The sequence below is a fragment of the Simochromis diagramma genome, unplaced genomic scaffold (genome assembly GCF_900408965.1).
Source record: "Simochromis diagramma unplaced genomic scaffold, fSimDia1.1 OVJJ01000293.1, whole genome shotgun sequence".
NCBI classification, from domain to species: domain Eukaryota; kingdom Metazoa; phylum Chordata; class Actinopteri; order Cichliformes; family Cichlidae; genus Simochromis; species Simochromis diagramma.
Window position 1 is genome coordinate 18,911,554 of NW_024386801.1, and position 27,934 is coordinate 18,939,487.

Genomic DNA, 27,934 nt, shown 5'->3' on the forward strand with positions numbered 1-27,934 from the left:
CTCCCCTGCTTTCAGCTTTCATTGTGAGTTGTAGTTCAAAATCAGTGTTTGATGCCTTGGTGTCCACACCCATATTTTAAACTGTCCCTGAGTACAACATATGTGCAGCCAATAAATATCATCATCAAGGAAATCATTTACTAGTTTTTAAGACACTTAACTTTTAACCAAAAAGAAAAGCACACAGGGGTTTCTGCCCAAAAAAGTATTAGGGATCAACAAAGTCATTAGGCTTCATCCTCTGGGGATCATTAATGTTTGCGACCAGCCATCAAACTGATGCCGAGATGTTTTGGCTTGGCCCAAAGTGGTAGGCTGACAGAAATCGGAGACGGAGCTGAGGCTCTCTAAACAGCCCAAAGACAACACTGGAAGTGCCTGAGATGTCACAGAACAGGTCGTGAGAGATGTGAATCCATCCTGGCATCACACAAGAATGTCTGCACATAATTAGGTCTCTTGGTAACATGTCTCTGACAGCAAGTGGTAATTAAATCAATGATACACTCATGCTACACTATAAAAAGTCCCTGACAGCCCTTGGGTTTGTTTGTTTTTTTCCACACTCAACATTTGGTTTATCCCACATAGAAGGATGTAAGATATCCACAACACATTCAGCCTCGTTGTCTAATAGATCTTTGGTGGCATATTTTAATCATGCACAAAATAATAGAAACATGTCAGTAAAGTCAGTTCTACTAAGGACACACTGGGAAGCTGGAAGCACATCAAGGCCCAGACATAGACCTGCGTTCACTTGCTTGTATTGTGAGTCAGTTGTGTTTGTTTCTTTCTTCATTTTTAATGGTTAATTCTCTGCTGCCCTTTTGGCCCAGTCAGTCTTGGAAAAACAAAAGATTTTTAATCTGGGTGACACGTCGATAAGGATTACATGATTGCATCTATAAAACAATAATAGAAAACAGACAGTAAAATTAAGCTTTCTGTGTCATTTCAGTGATCTGTATTAAATAAATAAGGTAAGCCTTGGCTTGGATTTCATCTTCAAAATAAGTACTTGATTCTGCAGGTAGTACTGATTTGTATATTGGTCATTTTATAACTGGCTTAATGCAAAACACCATACTGTAAAAACTTCCACTAAATTCAGTCGTAAATCTTCCAGAAGTACAAAGATATTTTACTCCAATTTATGCATCTTCCTGTGTGTGTGTGTTAGTTTATTGTATATTGGGTGTGTCAGTATTGGCCACACCCCTCAGCACGTCATGATCTGAGTGACACTCTCAGAGCCAACACGTTAATTCTGCTCAGAAAAAAAACTAACTAACAAAAACTACTTTTATTGCTCAGGTCTTGACGTGAAAACAATCGCTGTTGGTTCACAGCAGTCTCCCACCTCCACCCACCAGCATCACTGCTATAAAGCGCCCATCCTACGGTGTACGTGAACGCGCGAGTCCACGCGCGGCAACAGCACCGCGGCTCGTAGAGGAAAAAAAGGGAGAGAGAGCGAGAAGAGAGCACAGAGGAGCTGGAGGAGCTGCTGTGGGAGGAGGGCAGACGTGACGGGAGCACCCAAAACAGAAGCTGCCGGGAGTACGACACGGACAGAGGGACGGGAACGGATCTTATCTGCGGCACATTTTGGAGATTTGAGCAGCCGGATACGCGCTCTGTTAACGACGGCGGCTTTTTCCCTGCGGTAAAGAAAAAAAAAAATCAGCACGGGTGTTTTTGGTGAGGAGGTCTGCTCTTCCTCTTCAGAAAGGACAGTCTGTGGCGGAGGGCTGTGCTCAGACTGAAGGCACGGTGGAGGAGGTAAGCCTTCCTTTTCTCCTTTCTTTCAGCTCCGTGTTGTTCAGCTCCCGCTGTCAGTAAGAGCAGACACCGGGGTGAGGAATGCCAAACCTCCGTCCTGCGGAGCTGCTGGCTGCCCCGATCAGTCAGCTCATCGGCTGCAGCCTCCTGTCCACCCCCCACCCCGCCACCCCAGTTCAGATGTTTCACCAGGACACCTTAACCCACACCGTCATTCAAAAATACCCTCCACCTTATGATGCCTACACACGCACACACACCTACACCTTTCTCACGTCACTCTCTTCCACCGTCGCCACCGCCTCGGATGAATGTCACCCTGTTTTCTTACATAATGCAGTAAATGTGCGGGTACGGTTACAGATGTTGGCTGGTGGATGCGAGGCTCCACATCTGGCGGGGTGCAGCAGATAAACGTGACGCACTGGTGTAAACGGACAAGGCGCTGACCCGGGCGGGCTCTGTGTCGCAGAGGACGGGCTGCTGGAGCTGCAGCTGCGGGGCTTTGTTTTTGTGTCATCTACCTCCCTGCTAACGCGCTCTGTGAGCTCGTGACGCTCGGTGGTGAAATTTTTTTTTTTTTTCGTCAAGCGCGAGCCTCTCAGCTTGCTGACATCACGCTGCTGCTGCTGATGGGGCATGGCTGCTTTTTTTTTCTTTTACAGCAGGGCAGGATGATGATCAGCTGCTGTGGACGAGGCTCAGTATAGATCCTGTATTATGTCCTGTTGATCAGCGTGCACTTAGAGCAGTGTTCTGCTTTACCTTCAGTCTAAACATACTTTGATTCCGGCCTGATCGTAGATTCCGAATGGTTTGATTTCGAAACGTAGGTAATTCAACTTTTTAATGCAATTTAGTGACTAAAGAATGCACTAATTTGACACACATCCATCAGATCAACAAGTCTGACACAACTCTTGTCGACAAAAGTAGAGCTGTCAACACCAAAGAGGGATTTTAAGCTGTAAGCCTGTTACAGATTGGAATGAGAGAGCAGGTAGAGGAAATATTGGTGTGATGTAATACCAAAAAGTACAAGCCATTTTGTGATGTTAAGTCGGGCTGAGGATGAAAATAAAATAACGCTTGAGTGAGAGTCTGAGTCAAAATGAGGTGATTTCAAACCAGCTGACAGGTTAAAACATGCCTGCTTGGCCTCAGTCCGACCGGTGCCATCAAGGTCTCCATCCACTAGCTCCAAAAGCCCCAGTACTACTTCTACCCTCCTCCTCCCCTCCCTGTGGCAATCTGCATGAAATGCCACAGTGATGGCACTTTCACGAAAACAGATAACAGCACTTTTGGGTGGACGTCTTTGACAGGCAAGGAGATACAAACACTTCTCACCACCTCCGGGTGCTCTTGAGCTCAACTGTCTGGTTTCACTCTCCCCGTTGCCGGTTCGGGATAAGGAACATGCTGCTTTTTTGCAGTGTCAACTTTGCTGACGTTAACATTTCATGCAAGTCATTATGTAAGTGGCGAGGCCCTTGAGAGCAGAACTGAAAACATTGCTTTGACAGCTCCAGCTGGCTGGCGAATGGGCTGGTGAGTGCACCGAAGGAGCTCCAAAGCGGCCCAGAGATGTTTCGTTTTTAAATCTGTGGCAGATGAAGACATTTGTGAAAGCGGAAGAGCAGCCATTGTGGCTATTTTTCCTCACAAGTTAATATAAACACCACATAAGAGCACTCAAGGCACTAAAAGAGCAATACCAGTCATTTCAATAATTCATAAACAGTGGAAGTCTTTAATCTATTTTCTACAGCTGTTTTGAGGCTCTGGACCAATGTGTCTAGATTTGGCTTTTTCTTGACTTTTTAATGCAAAATGGATAAATCATAGTCTTGTGGTTCATTGCTCTCACATCTGCAGTTTGTTTGGTTGATGTGAAACAGGAAAGCAAATGGAAAGGTGTGAAGGAAGGGTTAGAAAAGAGAGGCTTATACGGTAGTATGAATAGGGAATATTTACCAAGCCAAGTGTCTGAATTTTTAAAGAGGATACGGGTCAAATCTGTGCAGTTGCAGTGTAAAATTGCTTATTGTTATTGTCATAAATAAGCATGTTAAAAGACTGTTGATCAGACAGTTTGACTGATAGCTTAAGCACAACGAGTTAATTCAGTTCAAATGGATTTAAGTCCGTGAACAACTACATTTATGAAGAGAAATAGCTTCTGTGTGAACAATCTGGACCCTCTTTGTCCTTGCATGAGGTGCTGACTCATTCTTGAACCTGCTGCAGCAATACTCAAGGCTTCATGTAAAACAATATCAGGATGAGGTTAAGGCCACATATAGCATGTCAGCAGCTATGTGCATCTCTAAGCAGGTGTATTTATAGAGCCATTCACAATGGTGTGAATGGTGTGTGTGCATGCATGTGTGTGAGGCATCTATCTTTGGATTCATGCTGACAAAAAGATTTTGAAAAGATACTGCAGTTAACTAGTCAGATTTCAGTTGTCACTAGTTTTATTTTATTTACCATGGCCATGGCTCGTTTATGCACCTTTTTTTTTTTGTTATGCTTTGCCCTCACATTTTCTAACCCTGATCAGACAAATGTAAATGAAAATATGAAGGCCTTAAATTGATAACTATTCCATATTTATTTATGTGTTAGTTGTATTTAGACCCCTCTATTGTCTGCTTCAACTATAGTATGAGATTTCTCACAGTTTTATTTTAGGTGTCACCCACATGGACTGTGGTGGTTGTGTTGTGAGAGGAAACAAACCTTCACAGACATCGTTCAAAAAACAGTCACTGTGATGCATTGTGGAGCACCGAGGCATGTCTGTGCACAGTTTCATGTTTTGCATTTACTATTAGATTCTGATGAACATAAAAAGTAATGTTTTTTTTAATCTGTTAGATAAAAATTCATAATATAAAAGATATAGCGCTATCTCAGAAAGAACCAAAGCTGTCTGTTTAAAGCAAGAAATACATGTTGTGGTTTTGTCCGAGGCCTCAACTGTTGTCCAGAAAATGTTGGCTAGATCGAAAGTGTGTCAGTCTTCATAGACTCCCATGTTGAACTCTGAGGCATTTGCGTGCACCTGTAAACTCAAGTTATGAAAAATCATATCTATATTTTATCATCGGAGAACCAAAAAAGTAAAAACACATAGAGAAAATAGACAACTTGACCACCAACTGAATAAAATCTTATCCTCTTCCTCCTCACCTCAAGCCTCATCTCCTGACCTGAAGTCGGAACTCTAACACATGCAAACATGCAGAAACATGCTTGTTTATTCCCCATCATTGTTGCAGTTGCGTATTGTCAGCAGATTGCACATCTGTATCTGAACCTGAAGCATTATCTCATTTTAAGTTCTCCAGTTATGTGCAGCCATCTACAACAAACCTAAGGCAGCAAGGGAAATCCTTGCCAACACTGCACAAATGTAGTAGAGACCAACATATTTGTTGATCTTCTTAAAAGGAGTTTATAAAGCTTCATTTCTTATCTATTTTCTAGAATAAAAGCTTTAGTTGTTGTGTTAACCTCCTCTTAAACTCCTACACTCGATCCATGTTTAGAAGAGACCTCCTCTTGGTGGTGCATCCACTGTTGCCACAATGTGTTGGTGGAACACCACTAGAATAGACCCGGTGCTTTTACGAAATCTGTTTCACTGCCTGATGAAGGAGTTTATGCTGGAAGACGCAGAAGTTTTCATTTTAGATTCAACATACTCATGCCACGAGATTAAAGACATTTTAAAATGTTATATAAAGAAGAGTGTCTTGGCTTTCTTTAATGCCTTCGCTAATCTGTCTTATTCCCAAAATGATTTGAAGGAAGATACAATGTAGCACTGGCAGAGTATTGATTGTGTAAATCCCGTTATCAGTGGTGGTTGAGCTTGTAGTCTCGTGCATCTGATGTTGCTGTGTCCTTCAATTTGCTCCTAACAAACTCATTTTTACATACACCAGCACACGGGTGCATTAAAATAAACAGTCGCACATTTTCTCCAGCCGGCTGGATCACTCAGTCAAACACGATTGCTGTCACACTTCTGCTGTTAGTTGAGGCCGCCTTGTGACCTGCTGACCTCTGTCACACATGTGCACCGTGAAGACAGAAGCTGGCTTGTTAAGAGCGTGGATGCTGTCAGATACAGAGTCTTTAAGTGCTTCATTTCATTGATTGAAGTCCTTCTCACAAACTCCTGAATCCAACAAATAATCCCCACACAGACACGTTTATCCCTTTATTACGTCCGTCATCTGCAGGTGGGGTTAATTCATGAGCGCATTTTACTTGTTAGGTGTTATTTAGAGAAAAACATTCAAAGGAGCTGCGTCCAAACCAAAGAGACAGCCGGTGAGAATTCCTACCTCTCTTTTGTGCAGCTGTCTGATGAGATTAAAATACCTTTCACTTTTGTTTTCTCCAGAAGCTTCTTGAAAGGATTTACTGCAGTATAAGAAGTGTCAGTGGTGCAGATTGTTAGCATGATAGCAGAAGTCCTTTTGATTCCAACATGGCTTGTTTCTTGGTGGGGGCTCCGCTGTTTGTTATTCCTACAGCTGCTCAAAGCCCGGCTCTCCATGGATTTCTGCATCCATTATCGCTTCTCACATCTCCTTTGTATTATTCATTAACCTCATGCTATGGCTGTCACTGCTTTAGGCACCATTTAACGAGTATTTGCCTTGTGGAAATAAACACGTCTTGGTTTTATTGGTGGGCTTATTTTGACATAGAGAATAGGCACACTTGATTGTGGTTCTTACAGTAGGTAGCAGCCGGTGAGGGCATGGATCAGTCCCCTGGCACTGCCCGGGGGCAAAGAGCAGCCAGCGGCACCTCTCCCCTCCATCCTGCCTAGCTGGTTACAGATGGAGAGGCAGCAAGAGAGACTTTGACAGGGAACGAGGATCATTAAGCGAGCGAGTTTAGGCGTTGATACATGTTGAAGGATTCATTTTAAATCAGCCAGCAGTGAGACTCCCTCTGCAGATTAAGACTGTGTCTCTTACCCTTATATGTCTCTACTAGTTTCTGAAGGCAGTATATTTATGGTATATAACGAGGAATTTTCGGTGGAACTCTGACTTTAAAAGCTGTGTGTGGTCATCGTGTTGTCAACTACTGCATGAGAGGGTAGACCTGGGGACAGCTAAGGCTGATTAATAGGATGCTAAATATGGCTTGTGTAGAAACAGGTTTAAAACAAAACCTGCGTATCAGAGAAACCAAGCAGCTCAGTGTTTTTATCTACTGTCACCCATCGATCATCAACAGTGGACTGCCCATAATAATTTACAATTTTAAGCTTTACCCAACAGTCACAGTGAGTGAAATTGGCTAAACAGGCCAAAACCATTTTTATACCAGGCTGTAAAAGTGTTTATTTCACCTCTAAAGTTTGGCATTTTAGCCTGGGAGTCAATGGGATTTATTCCGTTTTGGAAACAGCTTCAAGTAGCCATTGGAGGAACTTCAGGTTTTTGGCAGTTCTGCAAAAACTAACCACAGAGAATGTGACTTGGCCCAAGAACCTGGAAACAGTGTCACTTACCACAAGAACTCAAGTCGATCCTCGCCAGCTACACGTTACGTTTAGCTAAACTGCTTTGTCCCTGGCTCCAGTAAAGACCTGTCCTAATAATGCAGCTGGCAGCCTCCAATGAATTATATCATGAGTTTTAGTTTACTCCCTGTGGACTGAACCACTACAAAGAACAATTTGGGACAGGAGATAAGATACTGCTGTCTGAGTTTGTGCTAAAGTCCTATATTAAAGACTGCTGCATATTCAAGTATATATGCATACATGTATCATTTTCTCTCTCTTAATTCTCCTAAAACCATTTACCAAGTGCAACAGTTTCAGCTGGCTGTTATTTCTGTGAATAGAACGATCAAAACACTGAATTTGTATGCCAGAAAACCAAAACGCTAACGGGCACTAAAATGTAAAAGTAAAGGACGTCTTTTACGTCACATACAGTTAAGAAAATAATTGTGGTATCTTTAAAGTAGCATTTTCTACTGTACTTTATGGCTTTTGCTTAGCAGGGCGAAATACGCAAGTAGTCAAATGAGTCTGGTTCACAGATTATCTTAACCACTTTATTTGGAAATTATGCCTGTAGTGAGTACACTCAAATGCTGTAATTATCTCTAAAACTGTTTGCATACTTTGTAAAGGCGCGTTGAGCCATTTAAAGATGAAATAGAAACATGTTCTCTGAAAAGATCCATCACAATTGACAGTTTGGGTACATAAAACCTATAAACAAATCCTGTAGGACTGTGTTAATATTGGTGCCGTTTACCCTCTTTAATGATTATCAACTGGGAGCGAGCAGAGTTATCACAACTGATATCAACTGATATAAAACCCAAATTGTATGAAAGTGGAATTTCCCTGTGAACGTTTCCAGTTTGTCTCCCTTTCCTTGTCTACTTCTGTGTGGCTTAGTGCTCACATGATCCACATGACCCCAGACCATACATTTAAGTGAACAGTGGTCTGTCAGTCATTAGTTCCATTCATTTCTTAAGATTGCAAGTTCACTGTGTTAGAGCTCAAATGGCTTTTGAGTAGATTAGTAGGGCGACTAAAGGCCATTTCCTTGGAGTCATCCATAAAATATCACATTGATCTTTTTTTGTTTGTTTGTTTTATTGAGTTTATGTGTTAAGTAGCTGAGGGGAGCCAGAATCCAAACCTCAGCTCTTGGAAACAATGGATGCACCTCAGAGGAAGTCATCCAGAAATGCTGAAAAATCTCAAATTCCTTCAGTTATTATTATTATTATTCTCATATGAAGTTATAAGCAGCAACTGAAAATGGTTGAACATGCACTTAAAGCCCTCGAGTGAGTTCAGGTGGCCAGTATTAGGCCCTGCCGTGTGTTTTAGCTCTGCTCATGATGCTGATGCTTGCACTGTTTGTCTCACTGTGTTAACACCAGATTGATGGAGTTGCTGCCCAGATTGACAGATCTAGCTCAGCCAGCCACTCTCCCCTAAAGTCTGCCAGACTCTGCCTGTGAAAATGCCTGTGAGGTTAATTCAGTAGTAAGAAAAACTCTTGCCCCCCTCTGCAATTAGCACCGTGTCATTTTGGGGTTCCGAGGCAGTCGATAATGTCACATCTCACTTGTGTGTCAGTGGTTCGCTTTTTAAACGTTTTTGACATGGTGCCTACAGACTGAAGGGGTGCTGCGTTATTCCACGCTTGTGTCACTTCCCTAAATGCTGAACTACCGTCTATAATAAGTGCTTGTTTCATATTCGTTCTGTCAGTTAGTTTGCAGGCTGCAGAGTCTGGCTTCAGTCACTGCGGCCTCGGCTGCGGGTCGGGAGTCGTAGCCAAATGACGCCCTGCTGAAGGGAGCTGGCAGCCGATATACATGCGAGAGGAATTTGAATACATGCACAGTACGACAAGCAGGCAGGACAAGCATGTGACCTGCTGTCTGCCACTGCTTTGTTGCAGTATGCTGTTGGCAGTGTGTGAGAGAGAGAAAGAGACAGTAGTGGCCAGAGCCAGAACAAAGCAGTCTGTGACCAGAGTTGGGTGTGGCGCTTTCAGTTTGATGAAGTCGGGATCCTTGCTGCTGGATTGCCGCTCTCTCAACACTCAACGCTTCTTCTGGTCACCAAACATTGCATGAATTTCCTACCGATTCCAAAAAACTGCAGCTACATGTAGACTGAATGACTGTGAAAAAACTAAGATAAGAAATCACACTTATTTATCTCAAGACATCTCAGGCTGTCCCTCATCTGTTTTATACATGAGCTATTCATTAAATGAGGAAAAAATAAAGAACGCTTAATGCTGTCATATTTTTCAGGGAGTGGAGCAACGGGTGTATTTCTCTTGGAATTATGGTTTTTGCTTCTTAAAATCTTGATTATGCCCCAGGTAAACATTTTAAGAAGATACTTTACAGAGCATGCTTGTCACAGCACTATAATGTCAAAATCAAAACCTGCACCCAGGGAAATACTCAGTACTCAATGCTATTTTCAATACCACAGAGTTAAAAAAAGCCAAAATTAAGAGAAATCATTTTAAAAAAAGAAAAAGAAAATTACAGCAGTACTGGTTTATGTAAATTTAGCCACAGCCTTGTGACTGTATTTTTGTTGCTGATCAAATACCTGTTAAGGCAGGCTGGCACTGTTTCTGTGTAGTTGCTGGTAGACCTTCCTTAGCTTCAGTCTGGGAGATTTAGAGAAACATAGTACTCTTTAGACACAAATAATTGTGTTATTGTTTTAATTAATATTTTCTATTAACATAACAATTGTTGTCTAAACCCACAAATAATGTTATTATTCTATAATTAGCCATAGCTGCTGGCTGCTACCTTAATGACAAGTTAACATTAATATATTAATATACATACACATAATATATATTCATATTTATGATGCCTGCTTAATACTTCTATGTTGTTAAAACAATGGAAAGATTTAGTGACATCTTGAAATTCCTCATAAAGACCAGGGTATCAGTGTCAAGTTAACTGTTGACTACTGTTGATGTGTTCAGCTGCTAGTGAAGGGAGGGGCCATGTGACTTTCAGATGACTGCTCAGATGGAGGAGGTTAACACAGAGTTGTTTGTATCGATACCTGCAAATTAGTATCTAATCTGATAGTAAATTTCAAGATCAGTTAGTATCTGAGTGTCATTTTTTCTGAGAACTTTGAGCAGTTCAAAAGGTACTGTAAGTACTGGTCCTGGTCACATTCCTACTAGAGAAAAATGTTCTTTTAAAAATGCAAGTTATTGTGCAATGCTTTCACAGAATTGGCCCATTTAAAATTAAATCAGGCTCTGTGAGGCCCATGAACTGAAACGAGTTTAACACCCCTGACATGATTTTTAGTTTTAGTCAGAAATTCAGGTTTTCTGTGTTTCTGAAAGGAAAAAAAGTCAAAGGTGTCTTGCTGAGATCAGTGTAAAAAATGTAAACTATTCCTGTCCTAACAGTCTTTCTTTTTGCCCTCATTTTCTTCTTGGTCACATTTTCTTCCATGCCTCTTTTCTTGCGTCTCACTTTCCTTTGTGTGGCTATAAAAGCGTAGTCATTCTGCCAAGGTTGTCTGAAAGTTGCTCTGTCCTGCAGCCTGTCCTACTTTGGTGCACGACTCTAAACTGGGACGGCACAATACGAATATAGCAGGTAGGATCCGGTGGTTTGGTGGCCTTAGTCACGGGATCTGTAGATGCAGTTTGTACGGCGTCTCTGTCTCAGTGTTCAGTTATCGTCCTGTACTGGAGTTTGCTGTAAATAGCCCAAAGTTACCAAATCATGTGTTGCATGTGCAGGAAGTGACATTGTCTCACAGGTCCCATGTACATGTGATTTAGCTTTTTTATTTTACACACAAACACCATTAGAAGAATTTGGTCAAAGCTTTCCTAGAAATGTACCCACCATGTCTGCGGAGGTGCATGTCCGGTCATAGTGTAAAGGTTTAAAAGTGTTGGTGGTTATGACGCACCTGCGGTGGAGATTTACCACAGAAGCATAAATCCTACTTGATGTCTAAAAACTAGTCAGTGCATCTTCTTCTGCTACATAATCTACCACAACAACACCTATTCTGTTAGTCCTCTCTCAGGTTTACAATTCTGATAACTATTTAGTACTTCAATGTTGTTGAAACTAGAGCTTTACTGACCTCTGGAAATCCTTTGTAAAAGGACTTTGGGAGAATTTGGGGGCTTTGGTCAAACAGAATGGGTTATTTTGAAGACTTTGAACAATTTTGAAGAGAATGTTGTCCATTTTTGTGACATTTACGAGGCTAAAATGATCATCTTAATGGTAACTGAACAGATAATTGTTAACACTTAAAAGGTTAACGGTTAAATGTGTATGCTGAGCAGGTAATATTTATGATAGAGATTTAATACTTCAATGTTGCTGACATGAGAGCTTTACTGACCTCTTGAAATTCTTAAAGATGTAAAAATCAGTGTCATGTTAGTTGCGCTACTATTGATGTGTGTTCAGCTGCTAGTGAGGGGAGGGGCTATCTGAAGTTCCGTTTAAGCTGGAGGAGGTGAACACAGAAGTGTTGGTATCAATACTGTTGCAAAAAAGTATCTAATCTGATAGTAATTTGTACTAATAGTATCCAAGTATCATTTTTTCTGATAGATGTACTTGTCAATGTTGTTGAAACTAGAGCTGAACGGTTATTTTGAAGACTTTGATGAAGATTTTGATGAGAATTTTGTACCTTTTTGTAACATTTGGAAAAAATCAACTGATTCTTTGATGACCACCTATAACTGATAAAGGTATACCAATGAAGCAGCTTAGTCCTCTCTATTAGGCTCTTCATTAGCTCGTGTCTGTCTTGTTTGGGCTTCTAAACACTGGCCGCAACAACAAAAGCCTGCAGCCGCTGTGTTTTCATGGCCGCCCGTGTTTCCCCTTTCCTTTGTCTTATTTTCATCTTTTTTTATTTATATGTTAATAAAGCAATTAGTTAGTGTTTGGATGTGCAGGCGGTCAAAGCTCGGTCCTTCTTCTTCTTCTACTTTCTCCTCCTCCTCTCTCTGCTGCACGTTGTTCATTCATTCAGGCTTGTGGTCCTTGTGACAGCGTAACCTCTTCAACCTTCCCTGTCAGGCAGCAGTTGCTAGGAGCCAGACTCGCTCGCTCGCTTTCAAATAAGCAGCTAGTTGGTAACAATAACCCGACACTGCTGATGAGCTTCACAGAGGTGCATCAGGTAAGATGGATTTTCACCTAAATGTCTGTTATTGTGATGAAAAATGTTTTCACTGCCTTCAGGTGCTGCTTTTAGATCCGCCTCCACATTGTCCTAAAGAAATCTCCAGTTGTGTCTGGGTTGTTTTTTTCTCTTTCTCCATTAGTAAATGATGGCATCAGCAGATAGAAAGATATAAAACAGCAGCTTTAAATGTGGGTTATTTTTGTCTCTTTTTTCTGGACAATTAAAAATTGAAAATGGTTTTTATTCGCTCCACAGTGAATCCTTTTTGTTTTGAAAAACTGCCAAAATATTCACAGGTTTCAGCTTCTAAAATGTCAGTGCTTGCTAGTTGTCTTTGTCTTTAAGATACTGATTATGTCGAGTTGATAGATGAATCCTTAACAAATATAATGGTGTGCTGCTCTCCTAATGAGCAGTGGACACTTTCATGTATTGTAACATTGTAAAGCATGATGAACACTGTAAATGATGGAAACCAGTGTAACGTAGCAAGGATGAGTGATAAACAGCTTGCAGAGACGATGAAGAAGGAGCGACAGTTAATATTTTTTGTGAAACGTACAGTATGAATTCATCAGGGAGTCTGCCGTGTCTGCAGCTGTGGCGCTAATGAAAAGCTCTCAGTTTCCTCTCAGGCAGCAGATGCTCTTTGGTGCGAAGAGGAGAGCCGAGCAGCAGCAGAGCTACAATCTCATCTGGAACAATGATGAAAGCCGTTGGTATAAAACCATCCATGGAGGGAGCGCTCTCATTGGGCGGCAAAGAACGAAGGGAGACTAGTGATTGGCTCGAGGGTTCGGAGTAGCTGCGTTGTGGTTGGCTGTTGTCACGGCGCTTAAAAGTCCACCAGAGAAAGAGAGTGTGTACAAATCAAGCTCAGGACAGATGCGTGTGTGTGTGTGTGTGTGTGTGTGTGTGTGTGTGTGTGTGTGTGTGTGTATAGTTTAGATCAAGGTGGAAACAGTGGGGTTTAATTTAGTTTGAGGAGGGTGTGAAAGCTGGCCCGCTGTGGCTACATGGGGGTGAATAAAGGGTCTTTGAGTCATAACACGCTCAGCAAACACACACACACTCACACTAATAACATATGTCCACAATCACGTGTGAGATGTCATCTTCCTGCATAGCTGCATTTTGAAAAATGACCATGTGAATCTGAATCTGCTGCAACACCATGTATCTTAACTATACAATATATTTTTAATCTGTTGGACTGCATTTATCATTGATTATGTAGATGTAAAAAACAAACAAACAAATACAAATAAAAGATGTTTAGTCAGTTTTACACAAACTTGATGAGATCTACCGGCTAACACCGGTTAGCACATAATCACATGACAAAAGTCATGTGATTTGCATGTGCCACGCACTCAAGCTTATACAAACGTTTGACCTTGTTGCGTAAAATTGTGCTTAAGCATGTCTGTGTCAGTTGTGTATTTACTAAAGCAAAAAGTGTGCAAATAGGCGACGCACTTGGCACACTTTAAAGGGATGGGTTGTGTTCAGCTGGGTTTAGTTCAACAGAAAGTAAGTAGTTCCTACTTGAAACTTTGGTTTGTGGATTTTATTTTGAGAACCTGTTTCATAGTTTCTGGAAAAAGATGGTTGCTGAGTTTGTGTTTTTTTTTTTTTTTTCTTCATTTTTCCAAAAGAGGAGTGCAGTTTAGTTTCATTATATTAAAGAGACGACAGATTTCTGTACACTGATGTCTCCAGAGCTGAACAGCTGATTACAGAAAGTGGCTGGATGGCTAAAAACAGACCAGAGGAAGTTACCATGTAATATTTTATCTGTAAATTAAATGTTTTAGATTAGTTTTTACGGTAAATCTTTAATATTTGTTTACTTATATCAAGTCATATTGTTATTGCACATTGCAGGCCTACTTGAGATACGCTTTTTTATCAAAATAAGCATATTTATATTTAAGTAGCTTCTTTTTAAAATTTTTTTTTTAACAAATATATAAAATACCCCATGACGTATTGTTTCAGCGCTATAAAAGCAGGATTATAAAATGAACATTTGTGTTTGTGTGTCTGAACTGAATAAAAATGAGCACAGATACAGGTTAGATGTGGTTCATGCTCGTACAATCATCCTCATTAGTACATGCTATATTGGCAACCTCCATTCAGGCTTTTTGAGTTTGTTTGTCTCCCCCACCACAAACCCCGGAAATTTCAAAAGCCAAACATCAAGTGCCAGGTTACTCTGTGCTGTCTGTTAGGTTTTTTTTGTTTTTTTTTTATTCAAATAAAAAAAAAAAAGCTCTTCAGCATCATCGCTAAAGCCACTTGCTACTTCCTGTTTGTAGATTAGGCCTTCCACCTTTGTTACTCTCAGAAAAACACAGGATATCCAAGCAAACCCCAGCCCTAGTGAGCCTTGCTGATTGCATTATTTTTCTGTTTATTTGATTTATTTGTTTGTTTTTGGTGAATAGTCTTTGCAGAGTCTGCTTTCCACGTCTCTGACATAATTTGTATAAATAAAAGACACGAAAATCTGATGGATCCTTGCTTTAAATTCATCTGTAGGCTGGGCTCTGAAGGATTAGAGACCTTGGATGTGTTCATTACTGAAGGAAATTTTAATCTCCGACCTCTTCAGTCCTTCTCCAGCTGACTGACAGTTGATTAGGTGACCGAGGCAGAGGAGGGAGGCAGAGCAGCTGCTGCCACAGAGAAAACAATCAGCGAGTCACACACTGGCCTCTAAGTGGATTTGGTGGCTGGATGGAGAAAGGGAGGAAAAAGGGAGGGGGAGGGGAGACGGCGTCTGCGCTATATGTCTAGATTGCCTTGTGGATTGTGTGTGTGTGTGTGTGTGTGTGTGTGTGTGTGTGATTAGATGTGCCTTTTGTTTTCATGATGTGTGAGTGTTAATCCTGTGCAGTGATTTTGTGTTGCCAGCAATGTGTTGAACATGCGTGTTTGTTCAAGATGAAATTTTCATGTGGGGAAACTGGGTCATTCCACCAACAAATCAATTGGATGCAATGAAATTATTGAGGTTTAACAGGAAGGTTACATTTAATAGCAAATGCATGTGTATTTAATGCAGACAAGCATTGAAATCTGGTGTTAATATAACTGATAGAAAATCATAGTAATTTAAGAAAATGTGGTTTATTATCATTGTTTTTAGAAAGCTTTTGAAGTGTAAACCATCTTTGATCAGTAAAGCTTCTACAGACGGTTGCAGAGATGTGTTGTATTTGTGTGTCTGGGCTATTACTTATGAAACTGACCTTGTGGGTAAAGCTAAAAGCCATATGTGTGCATGTTTAAGGGTTCAGGCTGTATTTGTATCTGCATCTGATATAACACTGTCTGTTATCTAAGAGATAACTGAGAGCGAGGGCAATTCTGTCAAATCACTGGGCAGTGTATGTTCCTACCCTTATTTATGGCCACCGTGCCTGATTAGAGACAGAAGGAACATGATTGTTTATATATGTAGGAGAAATCAGCTTCTATTGAAGATTGTCTGAGTTCAGCTTTAGACAGGTGAGAGGTTCAGTTATTCCCAAGGGACTAAACTTGGGAATGACTGAAGTAGGGAAGTAGAGCTAATTTGAGACAATCTAATCTGAAGTGGTTCAAGCATCTGTGATGTTCCTGGTCCCCCCCTAGGTCAGGTGTCTCTTTGGTAGTATAGGAATGACTCTGTATTCCTAAAGTTGGAGGTGGTTGCTGGGGGTGAAATGCTCCACATTTCTTTATTCCAGCTTCTCAAAGTTTGTTTTTTGTCATAAATGATGGGGATATCCCACACTGAAAAAAGCCTAGCCTAGATGTATCATTCCTTTCTTCATGAGGTTTGTCTGGAACTCAGAGTCCCACTGGAACTTAGCCCTGTTGTTTTCGACCCCCTTTGGTGGTCTCCCATAAGGAGTTGGGGACTTCCAGTCCATATGCACCACATATGTTCCTGTCTGGTTTCCCAACCACTTAGTTATGCTTCTCAGTGTATGTGTCTCACCTTGCATCTTACATTGTGCTGCTATGTTGTGGATGGTCTCTGGAGCACCATTGCACAGTCTGTAACTTGGGTCCTGTTGGTTTTGATAGAGTTCTGCCTCTTTGGATCTGCTGCTTAGGGTCTAATCTTGTGCCGCCACATCAGAGTCTCTGTGCTGTCCTTTAAGCTGTCCTTTATTAGGATTTCTTCATCTCGGGCCCTTCCTCTGTCGATTGTATATCCCACACAGGTGGTTGGTCATCCATGAGAGTTCCTCCTCCTGTTCCTCATCACTGTCTATCTCCAGTTGCTTCATCCTGATGTTATTTGTGAATGCTCCAAGTCCCTGTATTTCTTGCTCTCCCTCTTTCAGTTGCTCATAGAGCCTCAGAGTGCTGGACTTCACGTGGAGACCTCTGTGCATTGTCAGTTTTCATATGTTGTCATCAGTGGTATCCATCTACTCCTGTGACCAGCTTATTATTCCAGTTGGGTATCTGGGTTCCTTTAGGCCTGTGGGATACCCAGGTACTTGTAGCTGCACTGTATCTCTGCTATTATATATTTCCAGTTGCTCCAACGCTGGTGGATGCTGGTGAGATGGATCAGTGAGTCGATGTCTGGCTGATGGTCACTCCACTCCTGAATCTATATCTATATCTACTGTTAGTGCTGGGCTGGTTTAGGTGATTGAGGCAGTGCTCAGGTTGGCCTGCCTGGCCTTAGAGTCCTAGTACTGTTCTGATAACCACCTTTGACCCTATGGGGATATTTTTAATGTGTTTCTGAGCTGTGTTCATGTATAGACTTATGCCTATTCAGCTTGGCTGAAATGCCTGAGAGGAGCTTCCACGTTGTGGAGAGGCAGGTAATTGGCCAGTAGTTCAATGGCATCTTACCCATGTAGGGATCCTTCATGATCAGGATTGTTCTGCCCTGTGTTATTTCTGCCTGGATGAGTACCTGCTGTTAGGAGCCCCTTGTTTTGAGTCCTGTTTGGCTTTGTCAGCTATTAGGCATAGATTATATCAGGTCCTGGTGCTGCACATCCTTCTTATAATAACTTCCATCTATGGGCTAACCCCAGCATAGTGGAGCCTACCCAATACCCGCCTGTAGGATATGTTGTAGTGGCAGCCATAATAGATCTTTATGATGCACTCATACAGCATAATCAGTTCAGGGTATGGTAAGAAATTGCTGTTATTTGTACCCTGATAGGAACACAACTGCTTTAGGTGCAGGAGGATACTGAGGGTAAACTAAAATCTCAACATGGCTGTCTGTTGATGATTTGCATTTGTTTTCTGCAGCACATCTTGACGTAGTCTGTGGCTTTATTTACCTCGAGTGTGTCTGTGTCTGCTGAATGTGGTGAGAGTTTGTGGTTACACTTTAAGGGAAGTGTAGAGAGCTTTGTCTGTGTCTGTTTTTGTCTCGCTGCTCTTGGCTGGTACAGAAAATGAATATACTCAGGTAACACTTGCAGACTGCTAAAGGCAGATGTTACTAGTTATTCCTCTTTTTTTTTTTTCTTGCTTTACGCTGTCTCTCAATTTGGGGGGAGAGGAAAAATAAGAGTCACGATGCAGTGAAACGTAAACTTAAAAAAGAAAATGTTATTATACCTTTAAATTGCACACTTCATCCCCCCTCCTGAGTGAGGAAACAGACTATCTGTTTCACCATCGCATCCATACGTGATTTATTGATGAGGATGTAATAGGCTTCTTTGTTCCCAGAGAGGATTCACACACGTCTTCTGTATTATTTATATTAAAGCGTGAAAATTCACAGAATGTGGCCACATGTTTAGATTTTTCAATGATGTGTTTCAGTCATGCCAATGATATTTTTGTAAGTGTTAAATTGTCTGTGGTCCCACCCTGTTTTCTAAAACGTGCCCTGAGGCCTTGTGGGAGATGCATTTTGGCCTGATGGCTGCATTCTTGGGACTAAATTGAGTGTACATAATCCCACGTCACTGATATCGCCACAAACGCACACATGCACACACTCTTAACAGCGCTTGTGTCTGCCCTCAGGGGCAGACACAAGCGCTGCGTAGGAAGCAGACTGGTGGCTGATACTGCAGACGGACCCTCGGCCGTCCCTGCAAACCTCCGCTCTTTAAAATGTCATAATGAATGTGATCTGTCTAAATGCTAATAATCTAAAATAGCTGGCGGCCATGAAGCCTTATTACAGTATTAAAAAATGTGTTTGAACATCTCTGACATCATCCTGCAGGATTTGGCAGACGCTGTAGAGTAATTTGATGCTGTTTTTCGTTTTTTTTCTGTTCTCTCCTCTTTGGCCTTAACTGCCTCTTTTCTTTTTTTCCCCCTTGTAGCTGACATAAAACACATATGTGGGCTACAGGCGACGTGAGCATTTTCAAAACGTCCTCTGAGGAGTTTTGGAGGACAGTCCGGAGTCGCAGGAGCGAACAGAAAGCTGCGAGTTTGTCACATAGTTTCTGCTTCTGAGCTCTAATCCTCTGAGGATCCAGTTCCTCCGTTTGATGGTCATATCTAATCTGTACAGGATTGGTCTCGGGAGGGCACACAGGGTGACTGAGACACAGCTGCTGCTATGGTAACCTCGTGGCCCAAGGATAGTCACTGGGCATTTGGTTTCAGGAAAAACTGAAGGAGATGTAATTGAAGCATTTCTGTATCTCAGTCAATGAGGACATGATTTTTGGGTTTGGTTGTTGTGATGTGGCAAGACAGTGACATAAGAATGAGTCCTAGAAGCTGGAAATAAGTTATCATTACTGTACTTCTGGTTCTCTCAACTCTTTAGTCATTTTTTCAGTGGGTTTGTGGTTGGATGTATAAAAGAAGGCAGACAGTTCACCCAACATTTGTTTTACGACATGAAATATGTCAATAAAACCTCACTTGTGCCCAAACGAGAAGATAGGCACATGCATTGTCATCATGGCGAGCATATAAGCTTAGTGGTGTTGACCCTGCAGTCATGTGACCTTGCTGTTGTTAGTTTATATCCTAACATTAGAGTTTAACCTCCTGTGATATCACTGAAAAATCATGAAAGTGGTGTTTATCAAGATTATCTTATTGAACAAAATCTGTGTTTTCTATAATAATAATCCATAGGTTTTAGATTTTGTTGGAAAAATCTGGTTGTCTTGAAACCAAAGAAGCATAAAAATGAACCTCAAAGTCCTTCTGACATCAGAGGATCTGTTTATAGTTTTGGATATTGCATTTAAAAGATACTAATCACATTTTTAGTCTTATTGAGAATTTTGTGTGCACCTGTTCTTCAGTATCAATCTGTCTTTGAAGGACAGTTTAAGACTGTACTTCTCTGCTTGAGGATCTTTAGGATTTGATAACTACAGCATGTTCTGATCTCGTTGAGCTAAGACCTTGATTTATGACCCTATTTAGAGTTATCTTCGCCAAAGACCCTTTTGTGGTCCCACGTTAGCCTGCAGGGTCAGAACATACCGCTGACTCTCTTTTGACACGTCATCCGTTTTTCAATGATAGGACGCAGCGGAGCGTTCAGTGCCAGAGGTCTTCGCTTAATAACACAATCGCTCGGTCCACAAAGAGGAGCTCCACATTCAGTTGATGCTGTCACAACCATTACTGTAGTTGTTTACTGTTATACAGTTAATTCTAACACTGTTGGCTTCAGTGTGAGTGAAAAGGAGAAGGAAGACAGGTGAGAATATCAGAAATATTTCATTATTTTCTAAAACCCCAAGAACTCTCCCTCTTCAGCATGTTGTTGCATGTCTTAAAAAGTCAAATGTCACTCATCCTGTCAATCCTTAACGTAGTAATTGTCGCTATAAAGGATAAACTATACAGCCATACCTTTGTAAAAATTGTAATTCATTCTCCATATTGTGCCAAAAGAGAGAGTGAAAAAAAATCAACATTATAAACATATCAGAATTGTTTTAAACTGTGTTGAAGGCCTGTACAGTACTGATGGGGCAGAACTAAGCAATGGCCACTGTCACGGGTCGCAACAATAGGACCCAAAAGCTTTGAGACAGGCAGGATAATTAAAAGCAAGCCCTTTATTATGGCTGGTACAAAATCCACAGAATACAAAAGTCCACAGGAAAAGGAAAGCAGGTTCCAAACAAAGTAGACAGGAACACACTGGGAGGAAAAACGGACAAAAGGCGGGGTTTAAAATCTCACACGTGAGGTAATCAAGGTAAGTGGACACAGGAGGGTAATGGGACACAGCTGAAACGAATTAAAACAAGAAGCAAGGAAGTACTGCAAAAGTGAATACGAACCTAAGAGGAAGATTTGAAAAGACACAAAAGGATGTCGTGGAAGTTTTGAATAAACTAAAACATCAAGACTCAAATGTAACTGTAAACACCAACCACTGCATGGAATATCTGTCCATGCATTTCCGACAGACTTCCCTCACCCTGGCCACCTTTTCCAGCTCCTTTCCAAGCCGGCTGAGTGATATAATCTCTCCAGTGAGTAGAGATTATATATGTGAATCTTAAATGACGAAGCTCCTCACTATCTCTAAGGGAGAGCCCAGACACCCAAAAAGCTGAACAAACTAAGCAGTACTATTTTGTTGTTTGTCACATGTATCTTTTTTTTTAATAGAAGTGACCCCAAATGCTTTAGAGACAGGTCACATTTACCTGCCAGATCCAGAAAAACCCAGCTGAATGGTTCAAAGGGATGTTTTTGTTTTGTTGTGTTCGTTAATTATTGTGGAAAGTAAAAATGACAGTGATTTAGTTGTCATGAAAATTAGTTCAGAATTGGCAAATTAATAATGAGTCATCTCATCTCACACACTGCTCTCCCATACATAAGGTTAAAAAGAATCGGTATTGGTGTGGGCAATACTGGCCTTGTATTTACTTGGTATCGCCAAAACTTGTGGTATCACATGCTGAGATCAGGGCTCCGCTGTAAGATTCCTCTCACTGTTGTGACAGATGAGAATCTAAAAATCATTTTACTGACTTTTAGAGATTTGGAACCTTTTTATTTTTCGTTTTGTTTTTCACGTTCACATTATTTGTCTTTCCCCCGTCATCTCTGCAGAGTAGCTTGAGTCAACTGAGTTCTTTTAGATTGTAATGAAGGGTTAAACCAGCCGTGGAGCCTATGTTAGAGCCCCGTTATTATCTGTCATTACCCCACAGAAATCTGTCTCTTCTACTTGCTTTTGTCCACTCTCATGTCTGTGTGACCTGCTCCAAGCACCGCGGCATCAGAGATAGCGGTGCTGGTTTTCAAGGAGGCTTGATAAATTAGGCCATCCTGTAGCTCGAGACTTGAGCTTCCAGGGATTTACTATCCAGTGCTCATGCAGGTGAGAAACAGTGAAGTTTAAGAGGAGGATGTGCTAATCTTCTGTACATTTAAACAGATTGTCACAGGAAAATGATTCATGTGGAGGGAGGAGGCAGAAAACTCTGTGGCTGAAAAATCCCTGAAGCGGAAGTGAAAGTGACCACAGTGCAGTGTTTTCCCCTCAGCCTCTTATTGTGTCATGTTTCACCCGAACGAAAAGGGGACCTTGAAACATCTTCCGCTTTCTCTAATTGGATAGTCATTTCCTTTTGGATTTCAGGGTGAGAGGGAGGGGCGCGCTGATGTGGTTGAATGAAAACTGAGAGCCGAAGAGAAAACTCTACTACCGAGATCAAGCGAAAAACAGAGGCCCAGATGATGTGAGCGACCGAACGCGTACAGCAGCAAAGACCTCACACTGTTATTGTGTTGAGCCCTGGTTGAATTTGCTGAAACGCAAGGTCTGGCACACACAATAGAGGTGGGGCTGGAGCAAACAATGCAGGCTTTTCCTCAGAAAACAAATCAAAACGTCAAACAGACAGTTCTCGGAAACTGCAGCACCACTTAGCTGTGCACAGCGCTCGGTTTCCCCTTAATGAAACACCGTATTTTCTTGCAGCTCTGCTTAAAAAGTGGCCATTCAAAACACATTGTCACCTTTGCTTTCAGAGCTCCTGCAGGATGTCAGAGGTCGCTGCTGTGTTTGAGGGCCACCTCATCATTCGGGTGAAGCGTTTACAAGGTCATAAACAGAGTTTGTTCAAATTCAGACATCTGGTCGAGGCGCATTCTTCTTATTTTTGTCCTGTAAACTGGGATTTTTGGACGACATCCTCTTCCCTTCCCTTTACAAACATGAACTCTGCCTCAGGTTGGATTAAGGCCCAGACAACAATAATGCTAAACATGGGGCTTAGAAATCTCCCATCTCCCTGAGAATGTGTTGCACATTGTCTACTTTTATCCACTGTTCTTAACCTGTGGATCTTTAAAATATATCCAACTTCTTTCATAAAATGTTCTTTACATTTTATCTGAAGTCCGAGGTTTTAAGTGGATTGACCTTGTACAGCTGATGCATCAGCCATCGCTCTTCCGCTGTCCCGTCCTTGCTGACTGTAGAGAACATGACCGTTCCTCTTCCCGTCAGAGGAATGACACTCTTCGAAACCCGATTGCCATAGTCAGTCTCCTGACTCATAGTGGCAGACGCCAAGTCCCCTGAAGCCTCCTGTCTTCTTCATCTGTTGCGTCCTATCAAGGTCATCTTTGTGCCTCTACGTGCTTCAGTATGTGTACTCCGTGTCCTTCTTCTTCTTTTTTTTTTTTTAAAGAAACAAAAGAGGAGTTGATAATCGTTTATAGGGCTGGGCCATATCATACCGTTCACGGTAATACTGGTACAATGTTGGGCAACGATAAAAAAATGAAATATTGCGATAGAATGTGGGTAAAACGTGCATGAGCAGTGCCTTTGTTTTCATACGCACATGGCGGAAAAAGCATGGCGACGGCGGAGAATGAGAAGGGTGAAAGTGGATTGTTGAATGAAACAGATGAACCAGAATTGGTTTGTAAAAATGCTGCAACTTCAGTGGTGTGGAACTGGTTTAGCTTTCGTCCGTCAGATACACAACAAAGCACTATTTATGGTAGAGCATGCTAGCGGGCCGTCGTTATTACCGTGTTTGTTGGAAAATACGGCACACTTAAAATCAATCCTTTGATTTTTCTGAAAATTGACAGTGCCCCTTATAATCCCGTGTGCCTTATGTATGAGTTCTGGTTGTGTTTACTGACTTCGAAACGATTTTATGTCGTACACGGCGCTCGAAAATCTGTCAAATGTTTTAGTACGACTTTGCTAAGCTACGAAGCCGCACCGCTTGATGGATTGTCGGAGCATTACGGCTATCGTAGGCAGGAGCCTCGCGGAGTGATACGTACTGTGCTTCAACATAATATTACCATATTGTGTGTGTATAACCTCTTTTTAAGTTTTGTGGATATTATACATGGTTATGCTGAGGATATGTTGGACAATTTCCACTGGAAATGCCTTTTGGTTAAACTGTCAGCAAGGAATTTGCATTTGCACTGTTACGTTTTTATATAACTTTAATGCACTTAAAAAACAGCTGCTTGTTTAAATGAAAATACATTGATGGGGTTTTGTTTTTTGTTTTTTTTGCACTAATAAAGTTGTGGAGTTGTAAAGTATTTTGTCTAGTGTCAATTATATCGTCAGTTACATCGTTATCACAAATTTTCAAATGCATATCGTGATAAATATTTTTGGTCATATTGCCCTGCTCTAATCCTTAATCAGTCCAGTTCTGAGTGGTGTCTGAGTACTGTAGGGAAATTGCTTGGTGGGGCTGTTTTGTTGCAATGCTGCCAGATGGGCAGATAGGTTGACTCACTGCAGCTTTATGCAACTCTATGAAATTGTAATTGTTCATATCAACATTTTTAACTATCATCACTTTTAGTTTGAATAGTAAAAAATAGAAATGCTGGGTTCTGGAGTATTCCAGTTTTATAAGTGCCAAGCTGTGAAACTTGTATTTAATGTATTTAAGTGTTTCTACGTTTTTTAATCATTTTCAATCATCAATCATTTAATCTTTCTTTTTAGTTTTTCCATCTATTTTCTTCTGCTTATGCAGTTTTGGGCTAACATAAAAAGACAAAACCACTCAAGCTCACAGCCATGGAGAATTTAACCCAACCCTATTGACTGCATGTCTTTGGACTGGAATACCTGGAGAGAACCCACAAAGACATGGACAGAATGTAAAAACTCCACAAAGAAAGGCCCTGGCCTAGTTCTGGATTTAAACCCAGGACCTTCTTGCTGTGACCATGAGTTTTTGGTATCATAGACATAGAGCCAATGCTCCTCTGTACTTCAAGGAGCTCATTGAGGTGGTCCAGCCATTGGGAACATGGTTAGGATGTCTCCTGGGCACCACCCTGTGGAGATTATCCACATACTACAAACTGGGAGGAGACCCCAGGGGAGGCCCAGAACTCAGTGGAGAGAATATTTATCTAATCTTGCCTGGGAATGCCTCGGAATCCCCCAGGAGGAGCTGGAAACTGTTGCCATGGAGAAGGACGTATGGAATAGCCTGCTGCCACCGCAGCACGACTGTAAAGGGTGGCTAATAATGGATGGAGGAATGCATGGGTTCTTAAAGGTATTTGTCTCTCACAGTAAATGTAATCTGGCAGCAAAACCGCCAATCAGGAAGCGAGGCCGTAACCGAACGCTTTGATCTATCAAAAGGAGACTTGGTGCATGGATTCAGGATTATTTCAAAGACGACTTAAAACATTGTGACATTTGTCCCACTGGTGGTGTTGTAATAAGTAATAAGAAAAAGAAAGATTTTTCCCTAATTGTGCTTCCAGGCTTGCTTTTAAGACAACTACATTAACATTAACATGGTGACTGCACCCTGCCTGAACCGCTCCGGCCCTTTTCGTCACCGCTCGCAGCAACATTTCAGCGCTGGTTTATTTCCTTCTTGGATAATTAAAAGCTGAAGAATGCCAGCCTTATCCTTTTTTAAGGTTAAACCCCCGATCAAAGAGAACGCAGGCCTCAGAGAGACAGTTAGAGAAAACTAACATGTGTTCTAACAGGCGACATGTCATTTCAGATCGCAGAAGCTTGAGAGCCGCTGTCAGAGGCAACGTCCAAAATGTGGGCGCAAACATGCAATTCAACATCCCCTCTGCTGATTGTCAAATGCCGTCTCTGGTTTGAAAGACATGCTACTGGTAATGTTTGTGGCACCCTTGTTTTGCTGAGCTTTGCCTTTTTTCCTCCCTGGCTGTGTGGTGATCGGTGTCGTGTTTCAGCCCACTTTTATTGGAGTGCTGCGGACCTCTTCATCTCACAGCTACCACATCCATGGCGACTGCATATACACATGCATGCACTCACACTTGAGAATGCACAAAAAATACATGCATTAGCTGCTGACCTATTTTTGTCTGTCTGCCTTGAAGGTGTGGCGAGCTGTTGCCCTGAAGGCAAAGTGACAGAGCTGCACAGGAAGCAGGTGATTGTTTAGGCTGAACAATCACTTTACCTGTCGGGCTGCGCTGTGAGTTCATTCATCTATGAGCTTCATTCATCTGTTCAGCAGATCGGAACACAAAAGCTTATGACAGCTTTTGTATCCAAAAGTGTAGTTCCTTGTTCTCTGGCAAACAAACGCACACATCCTGCTGCCTGTGGCATCTTTGGTTCTTTCTGGTCCAGCGCTATAAGAGCCATTATTAGGGCCAGACTTGCTTTGCTTTGATCTCCCCAAAACGCCACGGCCTCACCATTTATTACTGTGCAGAAATTATGCATGAGGAACGGTCTGTCCACGAGCATTACTCAGCCCGAGTCTCTCCCCCCCCCTTTTTTTTATTTTATTTTATTTTGTATGACTGGAAAGTAGCAGAAGGAGGACGGAAAAAAAGGCGGTTTTAAATTAAGAGTTAAAAGAGGCCAGCATCCTTTGAGGCCATTTAATTGACTGACATTTTACATCCCAGACCTTTTATGGACACTCCTAAACAGGCCAGCTCGAAGTGAGTAATGCAGGATGATGTTAGGCCTGCCGTACACTCTGAATATCTCTGGTCTTAATGCTTGCATTTAATTTAATGGAAACTTCTCATACTGATGTCCTAGCCTAACCCGTTTCGTTCGTTTGACATTTAGGGCTCTGCAGCACAGATAAAACAAAACAACCTGAGTTCATCTGAGCATTGACTTTTTTTAAAAAGAAAAAATGCGGACAACTAATGCACAAAACAGAGGGAGAGGATGGAGGATGGTATTGATTGTCGTCCTGCGGACACAAATCCCAGTACAGAACAGTAAACAGAGGTGGAAACTGGAGGATCAATGAGGTATGATGGAGCCATTAGTGACACGGTGACCCTGTGAGGGGAGACGGCGTTTTTGTAGCATTGTTTGAAAAGTGGGAATATTGATGATTGGTAATTGCGCCGTGGGCTGCAGCTGATGGTACCTCTGTGGTCAGTCTGTTGACATCTCAGACGCCCGTTTCCTCGGTTGTGTTGAAGCGAGCCCGTCTGCTGGTCCGGCTCACCTTATTAAGTTCTTCTCTTTCATTTTCCACAGCTCTGCGGCGTCCAGCAGTTACTCAGCATTAGCTCCTCTGAGTGGTGCTTGGCTGACCGCACCCTGAGAGCCAAAACTGTGGGCAGATTGTCTCGCGTTCTGATGAACAAGTCCAGGGCACAAGCAGCTTTAATGCAAATAGACTTGGAGGGGGGGGGGGGGTGTTTTCTCTGGCCTCACTCAGGCTGTGGGAGAGAAATACACACCAATCTTACCCCCGTCTTCTCCTCAAAAGTGCTTTTATTCAGCACAGCAAGCTGATATTAAAGCTTGGACGTTGGACTAATTGGTTCAAATCTGTGTTATAACTCTTTTCCCACCCTGTTTATTTGACTTTTTATTTTTCTACATTTTTACAGATGTCTTACATTTGCTAATTTACTCACTTAATCACTTGAAATTTGGACTTAAATGAGCTAAAATGTTTTTGTACAGACATTTATTTTTATTTATTCATTTATTTTGGGTATTCCCTGATTTATTTTGTTTTTGTCTTTTGTATACTGTAAAATTCAATATACATGACTTTTTTGAATAGGTCTACACTCAGTTTGGAATAATGAGACTGGATTACTGGAGGAAGGAAAATGAGGGAAGATATAAAGGAACAAGAAAGACAGGGAAGAAGATGGAAATAGGCAAAAAGAGATGAGGAGGCCAAGGAAAAATGGCAGGAAGGATGAAAGGAGGTGGAAGCAGGAAAGGAAGAAAAGAAGGATGAAAACATGGAAAAAGCATGGAGTCAAAAAATAAAGCAAGGAAGAAGGGAGTAGGCAAAGGGAAGTGAAAGAGGAAGGAAAGGAAGAGAAGGGGTGAAAGGAGGGGACGAGTAAGAGGGTAGGGTGGAAAGCAAAAAGACAGAAGGAAGGGAGAAAGGAAGGAAAGTAGGAAAAAGGGGTGAAAGGAGGGGAGGAGTAAGAGGGAAGGAGGGGAGGAAT

The 27,934-nt window shown here is 41.7% G+C and overlaps 1 protein-coding gene across 6 annotated transcripts in view; it reads left to right on the forward strand.

Moving 5' to 3' along the window:
- The first annotated feature begins 1,244 nt into the window (after nt 1-1,244).
- The window catches only part of LOC120730158 (unconventional myosin-IXAa-like), a 157,537-nt gene continuing 130,847 nt past the window's right edge, over nt 1,245-27,934 (forward strand). For 4 of the 6 annotated variants that reach the window (XM_040026341.1, XM_040026342.1, XM_040026343.1 and 1 more), the window contains exon 1: nt 1,246-1,785. The gene's annotated coding sequence lies outside the window, so the exon portion shown is untranslated. Of the gene's footprint in view, nt 1,786-27,934 lie in introns of all 6 variants that reach the window. The other 2 variants (XM_040026339.1, XM_040026344.1) reach the window with 1 other exon arrangement.